This window comes from Pholcus phalangioides, unplaced genomic scaffold (genome assembly GCF_987345545.1).
Source record: "Pholcus phalangioides strain wild (caught in Gottingen) unplaced genomic scaffold, Ppha-v1.0 ptg000032l_1, whole genome shotgun sequence".
Lineage (NCBI taxonomy): Eukaryota > Metazoa > Arthropoda > Arachnida > Araneae > Pholcidae > Pholcus > Pholcus phalangioides.
Window position 1 is genome coordinate 6,312,852 of NW_028301622.1, and position 21,283 is coordinate 6,334,134.

General features: G+C 38.0%; 1 protein-coding gene across 1 annotated transcript in view; it reads right to left on the reverse strand.

Moving 5' to 3' along the window:
• The window catches only part of LOC149066838 (cyclin-dependent kinase 4-like), a 144,396-nt gene that overhangs the window by 111,418 nt on the left and 11,695 nt on the right, over positions 1-21,283 (reverse strand). Inside the window, exon 2 of the mRNA XM_089253077.1 lies at positions 14,834-14,941. The gene's annotated coding sequence lies outside the window, so the exon portion shown is untranslated. The remainder of the gene's footprint in view (positions 1-14,833; positions 14,942-21,283) is intronic.

The following is a 21,283-nucleotide window of genomic DNA, read 5'->3' on the forward strand; positions in this document are numbered from 1 at the left end:
ATCTTATGTTTTATGACGTCATCAGCGAAATACTTTATTTTAATTGTTGTTCCTAGCACAAAGTCATCGTAATGGGAACCGAACTGATTGTTAGACTTACAGGCAGGGGCGTAGTCAGAAATTTCGTTCGGGGGGGGGGGGGGAGAGACCACTTTCATTTCGGGGGAGGATAGAACAATACATTTGGACATCTTTTTCCTTTTTTTCGGATATTTTCCCACATTTCGGGGGGGGGGGGCAGATCCCAAGTACCCCTCGCTACGCCCTTGCTTACAGGCAGGGTTGTATCAGTTTTCGTACCTGTAGCCGACGAATGCGAAATCTTTACCTTTTTTTTTGCAGTATATCCAATGACTATATGTGAAATGGACGACTTCAGTGACGTCACGAGCTTCGTGCGGAATTTTGGGCTGCTAGAAGTGCCTGGGATTTTTGATGATCAGTCAGTCAGTGGCAAAATAACGAAACTGAGTTCAAATTTCTCATGTACTACAGATGATAGAAATGTGAAATTTAAAAATTTAATTTTGTAGAAAGCTGTAGACATAACAAGTTTCAGATACCTGAACATTTCCCAGTACGGAGATATGGGGGGCTCAAAAGTACGCTGCTTCCAGAAAAGGATGTTACGGCCGTGTTCATGGCCCCCCCATAGGGGGGGCTGACAGGGCTCTAGCCTTGGGGCCCGGGACAGTTCTCGTCATTTTTTGCTTTTTCATGCTATAAATTAACTACAGAAAGGGCCCGTGAAAAGTCTAACTGGGGGCCCCGCTTCAGGATGTGGGGGGCCATGGCCGTGTTTGTTTTGCTCGGCTTAGCGAGCCATTCCTGTGCCCCCCCTCCCCCGATCATTGAAACTCAAATTAATTCTGATGGAAGCTTCCAACTTCCCATCCTTCGAGTATCATAATGTGTGGGGGGTCTATGTACACGCACCAACATCCCCCTATAGATAAGATGGTATGTGTGATCCACACCACCATGCACATCGTATCATTATTGAAGTTATAGTTAGTTTCAAGTTTTTCCCTCCACCAATGTGGATTATTTTCCGCGGTATCTTCTTGAGTCAATAGTTATCGGACTCATCCAAGTGATGATTATTTTTCTTGAATGGCCCGTAACGTAATCACGGAATGATTCGACAGTGTCGTGGGCAAATTAATTCACCAGAGCTACATTCTAATAATGATTTCACATCCTACAGGTGCCACGAGATATTTTAAGGAAAAAAATCTTTTTGAGTGTAATGATCATAAGTGGTTTGTGGAAGGGGCGATAGAAACGCTCGCCCTCCCTCCACCTTCCCCAGTTCAGTAAAAAAATTGTATTATTGGCATAAGGCGGAAGGGCGGAGGTGGAGAAAACATTCACAAAACACACCCTCAGTGATTCATTCGCTCCTCCCCCATTTTGAGGAGCCCGTATTCGAGTTGATGTAACGCGGCAATTTGGTGGGGGGTGCCGCCGAATTACTTCGAGATCGAACTGAAGCGCTTCTCACTCACAACAAGACGACAAGCACTTGAACTGGCCCACTCTCGTGTTACTTCAAACTCTACTGAGAGCAGGCACGACTGTTCCGAACTATGTATTTCTTTAAAATTGCGCATTTTGAAACCCTTTTCCAGGGAGCTTAATAAAAATAAGGTGCACACAAATGGTACGGTATTTTCCTAAAGCTTTAGATCGGCACGTGAGGACTTTCTTCAAAAATTACAGTATTTCTATTAAATTTTCCAATCGAAGAAATTCTCCCGAACGATTTTTTTCACCATTAAGATGATGATTGGTTTCGTAGGCTACCAAGGTATGGCGGGATATCTTAACAATAATTATGTAATAACTTCTCGTTCGGTGTGCTTTTGTTTCGTTTTTCTTGAAAGTTGGCCCAGTCACCTTACAAAGTGCATTGGCGGGGGATCAAGCACCCTAAGTCCCAAATTCTGGTGCCTATTCCAGACATATAATGTGTGTTAGATAAACTTTCATCAATACACATTTAAAATTTGCATTTTGATAACTGAATTCACGACTAGAAAAAAAAGTAATTACTGAAAAAGACGTGACGAAATGAAGATTTTTATGAAAGAAGAGAACACAGCAGCGGGGGGTGGGGGAGGAAGGTGATTATTTCCCTGAAAAAAAGAGGATACGTGGTCAACTACGAGTTCAAATTTTGAGAGTGATGCGCTCATCGAAAATGGTCACAATTGTCGCCGGCTTGGAAAAAGGCTGGCTACCCCCTGCTTTTGATCAGTCTTCCATCCCAAGGGCAGCTTGAGAAGAAATTTCTACGGCTAGGTACCGTTTCGTCCTTTCCCGATTCATCCTTAGGTAAAAATAGTCCCTTTTCATCCGATCTCTTCTATCCCCTCCCACTTCTCTGGATTACTGTCATTCAAGATAAACACCCAGTGGTTTCACACTGAGAAGAAAGGCGAGTGATTGACGTTCCAGCAAAATGTCGGAAACAATTCATATTTGACCATATGTCAATATAATAATAATTTTAATAGATATGTTTCAATAGAATATATTCCAACATGACTAGAGGGTGTATATTTAATTATACACCCAACATATTTCATTCAGAAAATACCGAAAATTTATACAAATACAAATACAACGCCACAACTGACAAAATGCCCAACAAGGTGGCTGCGAAAAAGAAAAAATATGCCCATAAAAATATGGATGTCATATATTTCAAAAATATAGCAACCCAATTAAAATGCAATCAACAAAAATTGTAAACAATATATACACATGATAAAATATTATACAATGCCCATAAAGAATACTTATGGTTGTCTTATTCTAAGTATGGATAGCTTCTCGATTTACCCCAACATGTTTATCGTATTTTTTTAAACGTGTCAATTGTGTTACAATTTACTACCTCCGGGGGTAAGCTATTCCATTTATTAACAACCCTATTAGAGAAAAATTCCTTGCGACACCATAGCCTTGCATTGTCCCTCACCAATCGATACTGGTGTCCCCTTGTAAAAGCATTCGATTGGCGGTATACTAAAAGTTCATGGTCCATCCTATCCATCCCATTGAAAATTTTGAACACCTCGATCATATCTCCTCGACACCTGCGTTCATCCAATGTAAATATATTCAAAAAATGAAGTCTCTCTTCATAACTCAAGCCCCGTGTGCCAATAAGGACACACGTAGATCTTCTCTGCACCCCTTCAACCAAGTCTATGTCCCTCTGCAGGTATGGTCTCCAAAACCTTACAGCATACTCCAGTCCAGGTCGAACTAAGCCTCGAAAAAGCGGAAGAATGACTTTAGGAGAACGCGAAGAGACCTTTTTGAAAATGAGACCTTCTGAAATGAGGCATTCTATTTGTTTTTTTGACCACCGGTGAACAATGTTCAGAAAACCTAAGCCGCTCGTCAATGAGAATTCCCAAATCGGTGACCCTAGTTGCATCCGGGATAGTGACACCATTCAACTCATAAGAGAGCCGTGGGTTGTTCGAACCAAAATGAGCGACCATGCACGTATCAACGCTAAACGTCATGCTCCATTCATTTGCCCATGCTGCAATCCTGTTCAAATTGGTCTGGAGCAACTTCTTATCGCTTTGATTCCCGATTACCCCCATTAGCTTCACGTCATCTGCGAATTTGCTAGTAATCCCATCGATACCCTGATCGAGTTTATCGATAAAACGTGAAAAAAAGTATGGGGCCAAGGACACTTCCTTGAGGAACTCCACTTGTGACGTCTGTCCAACCAGAGAATTCCCCGTTCACCATAACTCGTTGCGACCTATCTCTTAACCACGATTCTATCCAATGCAGCAAGTTGCCCCCCAACTCCAATCTCGTGTAAACGCTTCAAGAGTTTACCATGTTGGACACGATCGAATGCCTTCTGGAAATCAAAGTAAACAACATCTACATTTTTGCCCTTACCCAAAGCCTTCGTCATGTGATCATAGAAGCAAAGGAGGTTAGTTGCACATGACTCCCCCTTCCTGAACCCATGCTGATTATCCGACGATAAAAAATTTGGAGCTTAAATTTAGTATAATAATATCGGCAATTTTCATTAAAAAACTTGGTCAAAAGACGGCGAAATTACCAGTATTGGTCATAAATTATTAATTAGAGGGTATTAAAGAATTTATTTGAAATCGCAATGTAGTCCACGGGAGGGGGGGGGGGTGAGGAACTTATAACACAACAAATCTGTTTAGATGAATATTTATATTTATACGTAATTATCCAAGGTCGTAGCGAGAGGGGGGGACTTGGGGGTGCGGTCCCCCCGAAATGTGAGAAAGTGACCGAAAAAAGGGAAAAAGATGGCCAAATTTATCACTTTGGTCCCCTCCGAAATGAAAGTGGTCCCCTACCGAACGAAATTTCTGGCTACGTCCCTGTAATTATCATAATATAATTTACAATTGATAAACATTATCTTCATTCAGAATTTCAGTAGAGATTGCCAATTCAAATATGCTTCGTTTAAAAAAAAACTGGTAAAGTATAAAAAAAAAGGGAGAATGACCAAAGCAAATCACCAATTTCTACCAATGCGGAACTTATTTTTGGCGCACCCGCCCAAGTCTTTTTTTTTTTTTTGGTCGAAAAAGCTTTTTCCGTTTTTCAAGTCAGATTTGGTGCTCCTTCGAGAGCGGCGCCCTTTGGGGTAGCGCGTATTGTACAGCCGAGCAGTCCCTGTTCCGACCCCTCCCCATCAGTCAATTCTATTGCCCGTCATTACAGCCTTTTTTTCACATCGAAATTATTCATCAATAATATTCGATAAACGAAAATTAGAAGTGCATCAGATTTTCCTCGCTGATTTCCGATAATTATCGCGATTGTTAACTCTGGATAAACGGATCAATCACTATGCACACTGCTATCACAGTAAAATCACTGAAGAAACCATCCCATTGGCGACAAGCCATGGGTTACCAAGTACGACGACTATCGTCGCCAAGTATCGCGCCAAAGTGGGAAGGCAGCGTGACGTAGTCAAATGCGAAACCAGTGACGTCATGAAAGCAGCTGCTGGAAGAAATGTCTCTTTGCGGGGGCATCATCTCTTTTCGTACGTGAAAGATTCCCAGAGTTTCTTTGACACAAGCTTTTCTTTCTTTTCCTCTCTCATCTTTCCTCCATTTCTTTTTTTTTTTTTTTTTCACACTGCTAGAGGGTATATAACATATTCAGAAAAAAAAAGATTTTCTTTTTTTTCCTACGAAAGCGGGACGTGAGAATGTAGCCTCTGGAATACGTACACGTTTCTATGATTAAAAAAGGAAAAGAAACCTTTACATCAATTCGAAGTCAAAGGATTAATCCAATTCATTCAGTCATCCAAGGGACGCCTTTTCTTTCTCTGTGGTCACCCTTCAATACCATACTGATTGGCTACAATGAGCATATGAAACATAGCTTTTCCTAGGAAAAATGTGCTTTCGTAAAGGAAGCGGGTCAAAATACAACAAATACATACTGTGCTTTCGAGCCAGCAAAACTTCTATCATTCACCAATGTTCTTGATCAAACTGTCAATTATGGACGTGTTTCAATCTAGAAAACATATCGGAACGCAATTTCTTCGGTCACTTAAACAAGGGGTCGTTCCGATCATTCAACATTCTCTCGTGACCTCCGATGTGATACTCGATTCAAAGTGTATTTGTACAAGCGTTGCGATTCGCTATAACGTGTATATCACCCCAGCGTGCGCAATAATTGTGTTCAAAGTACCGAATATTTCAAAAGGATCGCCAAGCAAATGAGGGTTACGTCTCTCACTTTTTTACAGGTGTGTTAGAATCAATTCATTACTACAGCGTTTACCTCGAGTGGGAGAGCCTTTCAATTCCCGCACTTGCTCAACCGAAAACATTGACCATCTCCTGATTGGATGTTTGCGAACATGTATGCATTCGGTTCTGAAAACGTTCTGGATTTTCAAACCATGAAAACGGCCAACAATTTCCATAAACAACTTCTTTCCTAAACGAAGCTGAAACATCTGAAATATTTGAATAGCGTCAGTGTCAAACAATGCGAATCATTCGGGGACGTTCGGGCGTCATAAACGAAACAGCCTAATGTTTAAACGATGACACACAGGAGGAAGAAAAAAATCAAACACAAAACGAGCATAAAAACATGTGTATATAAAACTAAACACAGCAACTGTGATGATGATATTTACAAACAATCCGCCAGATCCAACGACTGGTGGGCGTTAGGAGGCGTCAGAAATCTTTAACCAAGCCATGAGTTGGATCGAAGTCTGGATAAACATTTCTTTCTTTTGGAGCCTCGTAAAATTTCTCCCTTTTTTTTTTTTTCGTTTCGCAATCATGTGGGGAAAAAAAGTTACGATTGCCATTTTAAATATTCTAGAAAATATATCTGAGTGAATCAAATATACCAGAGTGGTTCTCAACGTGTGAGTTGCCGCTACTAGGGGCGTCACCAAACTTTACCAGGGCGTGCTGGCAAAATTGATGTGTCCCCGTTCCAGTGCTTTGAAGTGGTTTTTTAATGGATGCAGCCTATCTACTGGCCTATTCTGGGAAGCCGCTGATAAACTATGACTAGGAAAAGGGAGCCATGGGTCACAAAAGTTTGAGAAGCACTGAAATATACAGCGAAACACGGACACTCAGAATTGTCCCGTTACAGCCGAGGCTGAGGTTTTCAAGATAATATAAAATATATCGTCAGATGTAACTTTTTTCCCCCAAACCATATGGGGAAACTGTTGTAATGTACCTTGAAAATAGTAAACCTTGAAATAAAAATTGTTTTTTCGGGTTCGAAGACCGTCGTCCGTTTGAGTTGGTTCTCAACGTTTCAAAGATATCTATCTCTCCTCTTCCTTTGCTTTTTAAATGAAATTTATATTTAAAATTTTAGTTCTATACTCTCTACCAGAAACTTTTGCTACCCACATTTTTTCTCTTCCATCCACGTTTGGTTAGCTCCTGGTCAAATTTATAAAAAAAACGAAGTTTACAGTGTAGACCATCCTACAAAAACATTTCACTAAGGGAATTTCCTTAGGAGAACAGATGATAAAATATTTTAAGGTGTTGGAAAAAAGTTTAAGGACAAATGAAAAACCTCTATATCTTTAAAACTTGTGCTTGTAGGTGCACTAAAATTTTAGTGACAACTAAAAGTAGAACTAAATATTTTTTCCACTAAAAATAATTTTCATGAGTGCTGCACTTTCTCAGAAAAAAATTGTTGAAATTATAGTAAAGGTCAAACCCTAGAAAAAATTATAAGGACAATCAAAAATTAAGAGCAAAGATTTTGTTTTAATCGAGAGAAACACTTTTTCTCTATAAGCTTTATCTTTCGGGATGTCAACGCTAGTTGTGACAAGTCTTTCAAGCTTCTTTGATCAAAGCAATAATATCATGTTCGTACCATTGCATAACATCATGGGTACCATTGCTACACGCTTCCACCACTCGAGGGATTCCATTGAATTGGCTTCAAACCGCAATACCTTTCAAGAATTTAAAACATGTATAGGGAAGCATTATCCCGTTGAAACAAAAACTGTTTAAAAATTATGAGGTGCCTCAGAAAATAAAAATTCTTCCAAAACTGTCTCTATATGCCCACATTCTCAAAATATGGCTCTGTCATCGAATAGGTCAATAATATTTAAAAACATCAAGTCCAACTAATTCGTTTTTCATCAAAGAAAACATCCTCATCTTACTAGGCACCGAGAAATACATGTTGTTTGGTAGATTCATTTTACTTTTATGTGCTCTGTTTTATAAGGGGAGGTTTCCATTTCGGTTTTGCATACAAGACATTTGAGTTTTGTTAGCACATTAGGCACAGTTCGACGGCAAGTTGTATTCCTTCTGACATTACACTAGAAAAAATTTTTTCAAGCAAAAACTGTGAATAATAGTCTTTTCTGACTTTTCTCTTACCATTCGTCAGAAAAAGACGATTATTATACGACTCAATCTTTCAGTCCATAATTCTCGGATTCTCGGGCACATTTATGAAACTTACTATAACAATCTTTGAATTCTTCCCGCCATTTCATGACCAGGCATCGAAGTTTCTTTGTGTGAGAGCAAATATATTTCGTCTTTTCATTGTCCAATAAATATGTTGTCTTTGGCATCCTCACACTTTCAGAAAAAAAAAATCGAATTCACAGTGCATGCCTGATCGAAACAGTCTCTGCTGTTACGCCAATATGAGGAAAAATGCAAATTTCTCTCTTCGACGTCAGCAACCACGCGTGTTCTTATACTTTTTCTAGGTTTTGACCTTTACTATATAACTTCACCCATTTTTTTCTGAAAAGTGCAGCACTCATTAAAATTATTTTTAGTGAAAAATGTTAAGTTCTACTTGCAGTTATCACTCTGAAATTTTCATGCACCTACAAGCACAAGTTTTAAAGATATACATCAGGGGTTTTCAACGTTTTTCAACTGTCCTTAAACTTTTCCCAACACCTTATAAATACTTTCCTACCTTCATTATTGTTACTTTTGTGCGTTTATATTGATATAATCACGTGCCATTATTTATATATTTTTCAATAATATTTGTATATTTTTATTTCTAATCTTACCCAGTTTCAAGGTTACAAGAACCATGTTTCACCATTAAACATTTTTGTCTTTTCTAAAATCCACATCGCACAGTTGTAGTAGAATAGAAAAGTAATTCACATTTCATACGATGTTTCATGTAGTACACAGATAAGGGAATAATTATACAGATAAGGGAAAATCAACCCTTTAGGTGGCAAATATTGTTGAATGAATGCTATTATATGACAAAAAATATATATGTATTGCCGATATTTAAAAAAATACGGGATTTGCAGTTCAGGGGGAACATACTACATTTATATGATTTACATAGATTTGAATAGTACAAAAATGTCATTTATTGTTCGCTAACTTACTTTTCTATCATTGTTGAAGCGTACACGGCAATGTTTCCTCCACACATGGTTTTATTTCCCCTTCAAAATGCAAGGGTTAAAAATCGTACGTGATTAGCTTGTCAAGAAATAGCGAGATATGTGTACCAGTGAGCCGGTCTGCTAGTAATTACAGAAACTTCATGAACAGCTCACAAGTAAAAATCGAAAGTTTAGGAGTTGCTTAGAAGCAAGCATCACCGCCGAAACGAGCTGAAAATATACAATGGCGTTATTTGAAAACTATAAGAAACTCATGTGTGTGTTGCTTGAGAGCAACACTGCGAAATAAAGGGTTAATTTAGTGAAGTTTTACGGTAAAAAATGACAAAGGAAAAATGTCGAAAAGTAATGTTCTAAGGTACAACAGTCTCTCCTATGGTCCAAGGTCTATGCTAGCAGTTCTCAACCGGTGCTCCGCGGCGACTCGAGGAAAATAAAATGAATCAGTAAATCTGATAGATAAGTAAATGAGAGAGGCCTACAAGATTCTGCCATAAAAATTATGTACAAAAAAGGGCTCCTCGAGTCAAGCAGGGCTCCGCCATAGAAATTATATACTGAAAAGGGCTCGCGAGTCAAAAAAGGTTGAGAACCGCTATTCTATGCCAATGATATTCAATTTTAGCAATTGTAAAACAATAGGTCAAAATTAAAAAAAATAATTCCACCGTCCCTTGAATATCGCTACAAGCGAGTTCGACTGTATTTTTCCAACGACGAACGAAAATCCAGTACATACACGCTAATCTTGCCCATGCGTTCAGTGTATGTCTTCCGTTGCCACCATCTTCCATCCATCCTTTTCATGGAGAGAAAAATTCCTTTTCTTTTTCCCTCTATCTTTATAGAAGATACCGAAAACGACCTTAAAAAAAAAAGTCTTGACCCCACAACGAGGCAAGATTTCTAGGTATTGGTGTCCCCCTCCATAGGGGTGTGACCACCACTATCAGCAGCAGCACGAGCAGCACCCACCAGGAGTACTTTTATTTCGTCGTGAATTGTCGGTTCCGTTTGTAGTTATCAGGTATAAACGACTAGCAATTTTTTCCCCGAAAAAATATTTGGATGATGGATTGCAGTTGGAAATGAAGAAAATATCATGAATACAAATTGATATAATACCCGAATGAGAGATGAAAAAAAATATTTATACTGGTGTCCTAGCTGATTTGCTGATGTTCGATATGGCCCCGGCCTCTTGACGATTAATAATGTATTATAGATTTATCTTATGGCATATTCAAAACTGGAGTGAAAATTGAATTAAATTGAAAATATTTACAATTTGTGTAGAAGAGTCTGCATTGCATTACGAAACAGCATATGCCCTGAGCAAATGAGTTGGTACCTACAACCAAAACTGCGACGTTTAATAATTTTGCATCACTCTTGCATAGAGATGAAAAATTTTCGGCAATAATCTTTTAAAAAATATTCTCAAGAATATCCTCATGGTTTGGAGAATTCTCTCTCTCTCTCTCTCTCTCTCTCTGGTAGGATATAATACACTGAAGAGTAAAAAAACTAGTCCACCTGCCTAATATCGTGTATGGCCCCCGCGAGCCCGCAGAAGTGCCGCAACACGACGTGGCACGGACTCGACTAATGTCTGAAGTAGTGCTGGAGGTAATTGACACCATGAATCCTGCAGGGATGTCCATAAATCCGTAGGAGTAAGAGGGGGTGGAGATCTCTTCTGAACAGCACGTTGCAAGGCATCCCAGATATGTTCAATAATGTTCATGTCTGGGGATTTAGGTGGCCAGCGGAAGTGTCTAAAGTCAGAAGAGTGTCCCTGGAGCCACTTTATAGCAATTCTGGACGGGTGGAGTGTCGCATTGTCCTGCTGAAATTGTCCAAGTCCGTCGGAATGCACAATGGACATGAATGGGTGCAAGTGATCAGACAGGATGCTTACGTACCTGTCACCTGTCAGAGTCGTATCTAGACGTATCAGGGGTCCCATATCACGCCAACTGCACACGCCCCATACCATCACAGAGCCTCCACCAGCTTGAACAGTCCACCTGTTGACATGTAGGGTCCATGGATTCATGAGGTTGTCTCCATACCCGTACACGTCCATCAGCTCGAAGCAATTGGAACCGAGACTCGTCAGACCAGGCAACGTGTTTTCAGTCCTCAACAGTCCAATGTCGGTGTGTCCGGCCCAGGCAAGGCGTAAAGCTTTGTGTCGTGCAGTCATCAAGGGTACACTTCGGCCCATATCGATGATGTTTCGTTGAATGGTTGAAGCACGCTGACACTTGTTGATGGCCCAGCATTGAAATCTGCAGCAATTTGCGGAAGGGTTGCACGTCTGTCACGTTTAATGATTCTCGTCAGTCCCGTTCTTGCATGATCTTTTTCCGGCCGCAGCGATGTCGTAGATTTAATTTTTTACCGGATTCCCGATATTCACGGTACACTCGTGAAATGGTCGTACGTGAAAATCCAAATTTCATCGCTACCTCGGAGATGCTATGTCCCATCTCTCGTGCGCCGACTATAATAACACCACGTTCAAACTCACTTAAATCTCGATAACCTGCCATTGTAGCAGCAGTAACCGATCTAACAACTATGCCAGACACTTGTTGTGTTATATAGGCGTTGCCGACCGCAGCGCCGTACTCTGATTGGTTCCATATCTTTTTATTTGCATACGCATGCCTGTACCAGTTTTTTTGGCTCTTCAGTTTAATAAACTTCACCTTAAGTATTTCACTTGTGAATGAATATCTATAAAATGTGTGCTTATGAATAAGTTTTAAAAAATAATAATAGTAAACTGCCCCAAAACAGAATGTTCTGCACTGTTCTATAACGAGCCCTCGGAAATATTCTGCGGTAAAAACTCCCATCATAGTGTTTTCTACTTTTTCTTAAAATTCTTTCTGATTGTTCTGCAGTAGCACTGATTGTGGCATACTCTGCTTTAGAATTAAACTGATAACATTAGTAACCCATATTGTTGCATGATTTTTCCGCAAGAAAAAGTAACTGTACAAAAATAATTCAAGTCGAGCACCTCCATTCTCAAAGAACACAGAACTAGTCTTAACTAGTCTGGACACTCTGACTCTTAATTACGGTGGATACGTTTCTCAAAAAACCGTCATTAAAAACGTTGTAAGCGGTAAAACGCTTTAAACGGGAAATCTTGATGAGGATTAGTTAGAAGTTGAAACCACGAAAATAAGCCGTACTAACAGGGAAAACGTTCCAGGTGGGAACGTTATAAACGGGATCGACTGTATTCGCACAACAGTATGAATAACAAATTCTTGCATTCTAAATTAAGATATATTTTGGCTGTATGTGTAAAAAATTCACGTTCGCTGATTCCCATTATGAAATGTATTGCAACATTAGAATCTGCCAAGCTAATAATCAGTACGGTTGCCGAAGCCTTTCTTTTCTGAAATTAGTAAAAGCTTGCAAAATCTATCAGCTTCACTACTGAAATATGAAGGGTAAATCATTCTTGTAGCTGTACAAAAACTAAAATTCATGACATTTTAAAACCTATTTATCAAGGTTTATATACTGCATTTTGGATCTTAAATTTCTTAATCGTGTGAATTTAAGCAAAGATGATCGTAGATCAGAATTCGTTCACCATTTCACAATTATAGACCTTATATAGAAGGTATATAGTCAGTTGGAAAAAATTGTTTCAGAACTACCAGAATATTGAGAAAAATAAGACTTAAAGCTATGTGTTATGCAGTCTGCAGAATATCTTAGTGCTGTCACGCAGTGGAAAAGAATATGCATTGGAATGCGTTTGCAATAAATTGCCTTTTAAAATTTCTGCAAGAGCAAGAAGTTTCAAGTATCTTATAGCAAAGTGGTTCCCAAAGTGGAGGTAGCATCAATGAACTGGGGGGGGGGGGGGGGGAGTCGCGAGAGATTCTCCGTTCTAAAAACATCCAAATAAGAAATTCATTTTTATTTTAAAAAATACGTCAAAACTAAAAAATGCCTCTAATCAGCTGAGCTGATTACTATGTACCATACAATGTGATTTTATCAAATTCTACTTGTAAAAATTCGACTTAGAGAGAATCACCCGATTTCAAAATTGTATATTTCTTAAAAATCTTAAATGTGATAAGTACTATATGTGAATGTAAGGGGGGGGGATGTCTACGTTTTATTAACAATTTTTTAATAGTCGATTTCAAGTGTAGAATTATTTTGAAAGAGGATGATTCTTCCTTAAAAACCCTGCATACGAAAATCACGGAACATGTACCTCGCTACACTTTCAATCTCGCATAAAGGAGCACTAAATACGTAAAAAAAGAAAATAACAATTTAATATCGTTAAAAGTCATTATCGCCTAATTAAAACCGAAACAAGCGTTCCGAAAAGTGCTTACAGGATAGCACATTTACTGGGAAAAAAATCGGAATGCCTCGGAAAACCGGTACATATGGTCAGCCGATGTTGCGGAGGGGGATGTACCACCGATAAATGTTTTGATCAAAATGGGGGTTGCGCTTCAAAAAGTTCGAGAACCACTTCCTTATACCACAGAAAGCATAGGTAGTAAAGATGGTTGGTAAAAAAACCGAAAACCTTAAACCAGGTTTTTTTTGGTTTAAATCGGTTTTTTTGGTTTAAATCGGTTTTTTTGGTTTAAATCGGTTTTTTTGGTTTTAATAGCATTTACATTAAAAGCAATAATAAAGTTTCTGAAAAATCCTCCAAACTTCTAATAATTAATTAAAATAAAATGTTTATTAATGTAATTAACACAATTCCCATATTAATTAATCTATAAATATTTCTTACATTTTAACAAAAACTCACTTTTCCAATTTAGTTATTTTATAGCTTAACTCAAGGAAATATTTTTGTGTTTGAGAATTCCCTTAATGTTATTATTAACCCTATAATAAAGATGTTTACCTCTCAGTTACTCTTTCAATATGCTTAATTAGGACACTATTTTGCAAAAAACTATGATAAAAACTAGGCAAATACAATATGTTTAATGAAGCATAATTAAGGCAGATTAATTAGCAATGATTTACTATATACAGGGTGATTATAACTAAAGTTCCTGATTTCAAAACACTAAAATAAAAACCACCGGTCAGAATGACTTGAAAATTGGCATAAATGTTCCTGAGGCAATGGAATTTTGTATGGCGATGGGGAAAAAATCTTTAAAATGTAAAATAGAGATGATGCTGTACTCATACAGTACATGGGAAATTTGCTCGCAGAATGGATATGATAGCCAGTCAAAGAAAATAATAATGCAATTAGCATGGCACAATTTCGTAATTCATGGAAACATCACAAAAATGAAGTCATTTAACAACTTACATAAGAAATGTTGAATATGTTGTCCACCGTGTTCTGGCTGTGAGGTGGAAGAACAAAAGTGCTTGTTCAACAGCAGATCAAAGTAGGCCTATGTCATGGTAATGATGTGAATGTGCTTTCAATTCACCAAAGTTTGCAATCCGACCACTACACAACATTTTTGGGTATTCCCAAAGACAAAAGTTGCGAGGGTTATAGTAGCGTTCATCTGTCAGGTGTATGGCGGCCAAGTGTCGTGTAATGTTATTATCAAAATGGTTCTTCAGCAGCTGCTTCGCTGGTGCTGCAATGTGCATCTTGATAAAAGTTGTGCTATCCACCAGGGCTGGATAAATCGAAAACAAAAAATTCAAGTGCCAGCCAAATTCGTTAAGAGTGAAGCATGTTTTTCTCCAAGAAAAACAGTGTTGAGTAATTTTTTTTAACTTTTCCGGGACTTTATGACCCATTCTCATGTTGGAAGACACATTATTACGAAATCAAAAAAAAAATTGTCTCATACTTACACTTCATTTTAGCAATGATGCATATAAAATTTTAGGTGCCAAAACTGATTTTCTAGTCACCCCGGCATCTGGGATTTGTCCTATTCACACAATGATGCTGTTGAAGTGCTGAAATGATATGATTGTGCAAAATAGATTATATCGTTGGCAAGTACAGCATCATATACTTGTACATTTAATTTTTTTTTTCTTTCGCCAAAGAAAATTCCATTGCTTCATGCAATGGACCCATGCAAATTTTCAAGCCATTCTGACAGCTGCGGTTCTTACTTGTGTTTTGGAATCGGAACTTTAATTATAATCACCCTGTATATAGCTGATTATTTTTCATAAATCACTTACTACTGTACATCTTAACCAAACGGTGACCCAGTCCATATTCCAAGGAATTTCTAACTGAAAATTATTTGGATCACTTCACGAACTGGTCAATTTCTGGCTTTTATTACTGTACAGTAGAACCTTGATTAACTGGGGGGTAATATTGAAAATATGTAAAAATAATAATAGTTCAATATTAAGCCTGATGGCGATATACAGTACAAGATGCGCTGCTTCCGATGGAAAGAAAATGAAAATGTCTATGAGGTAACGTAACTACCAGTACACTGGTCTTTTTACTTGAGGAGCAGCTGGTTTCTTTTTGGATTATAAGGGGCCGTTCAAGTATTACGTAAGCAAATTTTTAGCCAGTTTTGGCCCCTCCCTCTTGTCAGCAAAATTTCGTCATCAGCTCTGTCCCTCTGATTCCTAACTCATATTTTCATAAAGGGTGGTTGATGACGTAAGCATTATCCAACCCCCCCCCCCGTCATCAAAAGTCAGCACCCCCCCCCCCCCCATTGATGATGACGTAATACTTGAACCGCCCCTAAGACCATCTGCCCTTGGCATGCCAGTGAAGTCATTACTGTTGTCGCTTCTTTGTAAAGGGGGAAAAAAAGCCTGTGAGGTAATAATACACCACCACCACATATGTGTGATGCAATCCTCATTCATAAATTTGCTCAAGATAGAGCATCAGAATGTAGCGCAAAGTTAGAAAATGCAGTAAGAATGACAAATTTTGATACTGCATATAATTTTCAGCAACTAAGATACTTAATATGAAAGAAAATTTATATTCAGGCCACTTTCATGAGATTTTTTTGGGAAAAACCACTTATATTATCTAACAACATTTAAAGATATACCATCAGAAAATGTACCCCAACAATAGAAAATGTGGTAAGAATAAAACATTTTGGCTAATAATGAACCAATATGATATTTTTCAGGTGAAAAAATTATGTTTAGGCCACTTTTATGTGATTTTTTGAAGAAAAAAAAACCACTTGGTTAAAAACCGTGGTTTAAACCAAACAACCCTGGTAGTAAATATATTGGAAAGGATCACAAACCAAACATAGGGTATAATATAGGTAACCAAATATAGGTATTTGGGGAATGATGGTAAATAAAAGGAGGGGGGTCGTGGGTCGGACACAAGTGTCGCCAATGACAGGAAGCAACTGATTTTCAACAAAAAAAAAAATAGAAAAAGTGAAGAACTAAAGTTTGTAGCGAAGAATAATTCAACTTTTACAAGCAATGAAATAAAACCAACACAGCTGAATTGAACCACTTGCAAATAAATATGAGTGATATACAATTTGAGTGTATTTGAGCGTTGAAAAGAAAGCAAAGCAATTCTGTATATTCTCAGAATGAAGATGATTTTAAGAATAGGTTTCTTTTTGCAAATAAATTTTTAGTTTTCGCTTCGAACGAATTTTCTTATTTTAAAAGGATTGCAAAAACTTTTTTCTTACAAAAACCTTAAATCAACCAACTCAAAACTGTCAGAAGAGAGAATATTCGCTAATTAAAAATTATCATTATGAGGTGATAATGCTAAAACCTTCAATGAACTAGCCGAAGCCTCTCGGAAGAGAGAATATTCTCCAATTGAAAGTTGCCATCAAAAGGTGATTATGAAAAGAATCGTTTAATTTCAGGTGTTTCAAGCAATGGAAAATGAAATACATTTCATAATGTTAACAAAATTTATATTATTCTATTCATAATTTAGAAAAAGAATATGCTCAATTATTTTTCAAATTTTACATTCAAGAGCAGGGATGCATAGGCGGAGATAGACGATGATGATTTCAATTCATATGTACACATATACGTTAGATCAGTCGACTACACCTTTGACGCTGGGCCCCCCCCCCCCCCCCGTATCACCGCCCATGTAGGGATGGGACGAACAATGGTTTCGCCGAATACCGATTATTCTTCTAATGTTTGGGCCGAATATCAATTTTTTTTTTAATTCATCACGATTATAAAAAAAAATTGGTGTTTTCACCTGAAAATAAAATTAATGGTAATTTCAAATGATCGATATTGAATTTTAATTATGTAATTTATTATTTAAATAAATGTGTTAAGAAACTGGTAATTGGAAATTTTTTATTGCCATGATACTGACAATCTAATTTAACGATGTGACATATTGTATTTTTAACTCACAGAATCTATTTTTTTAAACACTTGTTCCCATATCACGCCTAATTTTAATGTCAACCATCATTTACTCTCAATTAGTAATGCATCATAAAATTTACGACTCTAATTTTCTTTTTTTCTCTTTAGATGTTCTTTGCCTCTTTCAGTAGCTCAATACGTATCTAGTTTAGGTACATCCTTCAGTTAGTGAACACGTGTAATTCATGCTCATTTCCACCATATTGCAGTAGGATTCTGTTTTCAGTTTCATGTTTTCCTTATACTAGAAATTCTTCACCCTGACATAACCTCTTTCACAGAAAGGTATATACGCCACATAATAAAATATAATAATCAGTAAATTTTTAATTAGTGGCAAAAAATTCCAATCAATATAATATTTTTAAATTAGTTTGTTGTGCTTAGATTTACACAGATATTCGGTCGATTACCGAATAGCAGCCCAATATTCACCCCATCTTCATTCAGGAGAAAATTCTCATCTCATATCTCCACTCTTGCATATAGGCGCTTTTTTTTTTTAAGTCAGACCTCGGTATAACGTCACTACTACGGAAAGTCTAACTAACTTAAGTCTAGGAATGCACTTCAACTTCAAAATTCATTTTACGTATAGAATCACCAATCAAGTTTTACATTAAGTATCTTATTCAATGTCCCACGAAAATGTAGATTTTGAGCTTTCGAAAATAAGAGAGCCATGCCATTCGTCTCGAAATGATTGTGTGATGTGCTGTTGAACTAGCAGAGATAAATCTCGAATAGTAATATTGTTAACATACAGTAAATGAAGTAAAAAAAACGAGAGGATAGCAGGTTTTTTCCCTCCCTCTTCCCAGCCACTCTTTCCCCATGTGTACATGTATATAATACTACGTTTTATTTCTTTTTAATTCGTCAAACCATAGCAAGGGAGAAAAGAAAGATAATACTGAAGTGAAGGAAAAGAAAAAACAAGTTTCGTTTACAGAGGTAATCAGTGAAGAGACTCGAAATAAGGGAGAGAAAAATGAAAATGCGTTTCCTTCTATCTACTCAGCGAGGAGATATCTCGCCCCTGTATGCAAAGGGTTTAAATTGCATGTTTTGAAGCAGTTAATGATTTCATTCAACATCTGATAATATAGTAAGCTGCAAAGCAATCGTTGATGCCCACCCAACCGCATGAGGGCCACAAGAACAAAACTTGATATTGGCACATTTTAACTTTGAGCAATTTTTATCCATACATGTATTAGAAGAGCTTCTTCCATTTTTTTCTAACTTTTTTAAGGCGTGTTTTAAGTTTGACGAGTCTTCTACCAACAATCGTGACGATAAAATGATGTTCAGAGATGGTCTATGAATTTAATGGCTCATTGTTTTGAAGAAAAAAGTTCAGAAAAAATTGGATTCTTTGAAATTTTCGAAAAATTTCGTCTTTTACGCGAAAGACAAGTTTCTTTTACTTGGTGGACATCTTGTGCACGATCGTAAATGCAAAGTATAGATTTTATAAAATGAGATGTTTGAGCTCGCGCTACTTTTCTTGTCCATATGAAGTTATACTGGATTTCTATTCCGGAAGCATAGACGTACGTAGAATTTTCTCGGGGGGTTCAGATGGTATTCCTCCGGGGGGGGGGGGGAATTTACGTTTTTTCTTGCAAATAACGCTATAATCTTGGCTCAAGGGGGGTTAGAACCCTAAGCTCCCCCCCCCCTCCCGCTTTGCGAATGCCAATGTCCAGAAGCAAATGAGGCCTTCACGTACCTTCTCCTATGCTGATGCTGATCTTCAAATACCAACAAACTGGGTAAGAATCATTTCCAATAAAAAAAAATGATTAGAAATGGAAGATGTACTTGATAAAAACCGAAATGTCGTCCACGCGTGAGCCATGTTTCTTAAACAAGAGTGCAGTACTACCTGGAAATGACAAGGCTGTAACTATGATTTTTTTTTTAGGGCAGCATAATTTTGCCGCCCCCAAATTTAAAATTTGATTATTTTGCAACAGCGTTGTTGTTTCCACCTATAATTAGTCACCTTCTAAATTTTGCAGCGCGAGGTAATCGCCCCTTTTGACCCCCTCCATTTCCAACGCTGGAAAATACTCGTAAGATGATTTTGTAAGCGGTTTCGGAATTCTAAGCGGGGGAAAATTCAACGAATAATTTCCATTCCATGAGCTGATATTTTGAAAGCTCTTAGTATAGACAGGGAAACGTTAAAAATCATGGACGTTACACCGAGGTCTTGCTGTACAACAGTTTCCCAAACTGGGCGATGGAATAGTCCAGGGGGCGATAGAAGTTACAAATATAACACAGGATCCTATGGGCTCGCTTGATTCGGGGGTGATGAAAGAAAAAAAATTCTGAAGAATGGGGCGATGGAACGAAATGTTTGGGAAACTATGCTGTACAACAACAACATCATGGCACGTGGACTTCTGGATTCCAGTATGAGCCGGCAAGATATCATGGACCACGACCTGAATGCGGGAAAGTTTCTTCTACCGTAGTGGTTCTCAAACTTCCTCCTCCCGTGGAATCGTTTATATCTGTTTAAGCGGGACAAACAGTAAAGCATCTCTTTTGAATTTATGAAATGAATTTCCATAATTTATTAAGTGTTACGGAAGTCGCCAATGGGAGAAAGTCATACCCAATCATTGACCATTTTTGCTCTTCATTGGTGGGCCAAACAAAGTCTGGTGATCTTTTTGGCTTACTAGTTAGCATATTAAAAAAAAAAAAAAAAAAGAGGCCTGCCTAGGGCCCGTTCGTAAATCACATAATCGGCCACTGTGCTGGGCATGGGGATAAACTTTTGATTCTGGTCTGGTAGAGGCTTGTGATCCGGTTGCATGCAGTGGCTATGGGGCCATTCAAGTATTACGTAAGCAAATTTTTAGCCATTTTTGACCCCCCCCCCCCTTGTCAGCAAAATTTCGTCATCAGCTCTGCCCCTCTGAATCCTAACTCATATTTTCATAAAGGGGGGGGGGGGGGGTTGATGACGTAAGCATTATTCAAACCCCCCCCCCCTTGTCATCAAAAGTCGATGATGACGTAATACTTGACCGGCCCCTATTATGTATTTCATTCCTGAAGCAGAACGAGAAACCATACATAGGCGTAAGATTATATAAAATATTCGGAGGGAATAAAATTATTTGGGGAGGGGAGTGTCCCGAAACTAATATTTCTATAAGTACAGTATTTTAGGGATGGAGGCAAACATTGGGGTGGGGGTGGGGTGCCCGAGCCTATGGAGGCCAACTACAAGTTAACACCAATGTAACCAAATAGGTAATCTTGAAACCTATTTTTCATCAAATGATCACAAATATCGTCACATTTTATTTATGCAAAAATTTATTTTCTTGCAAAAGAATTCTAATCTCTATAACAAGGATGGAGGGTGTCTTCGAAGAATTTGGAGTACCCTTCCTCCCTAGATTATATAAATTCCACGATAAGGGTTATGTGGTTTTTCACGTTTCACACAGACACACATTCGTCTTCTTTGCCAACTGCATACCATGTATACTCTACCTCTCCATCCTCTTGCCTCATCCAAAGCAAAGGGGACCGGAGGGAAAGGGAACCTTCATTCATACCCTATGAGGAATTTTCTTCAAGTAAAAAAAATAAAAGGCACGTTCGGCCTTGAACAGCATGGGTGCTGCTTTGATTCCACACACACACAGCCAAGAGGTCCTTTTTTTCCCCTACTTGGTAATGGTAGGTAGGGCACTTTTTTAGGTCCATTGGGTAAAAAAAAGGCTTCCGGTTGGCGAAGCCTAGAGCGTTTCGTAGGTAATAGTACGTGCCATGAAAGCAGAATTTTTATTTTTCTGGTGAATTACCATATGAGATCCTGTCTATAAGAACCCATAGCAACTTTTATTATTATTATAAACATACGTCCTCCCATTGAATGTTTCC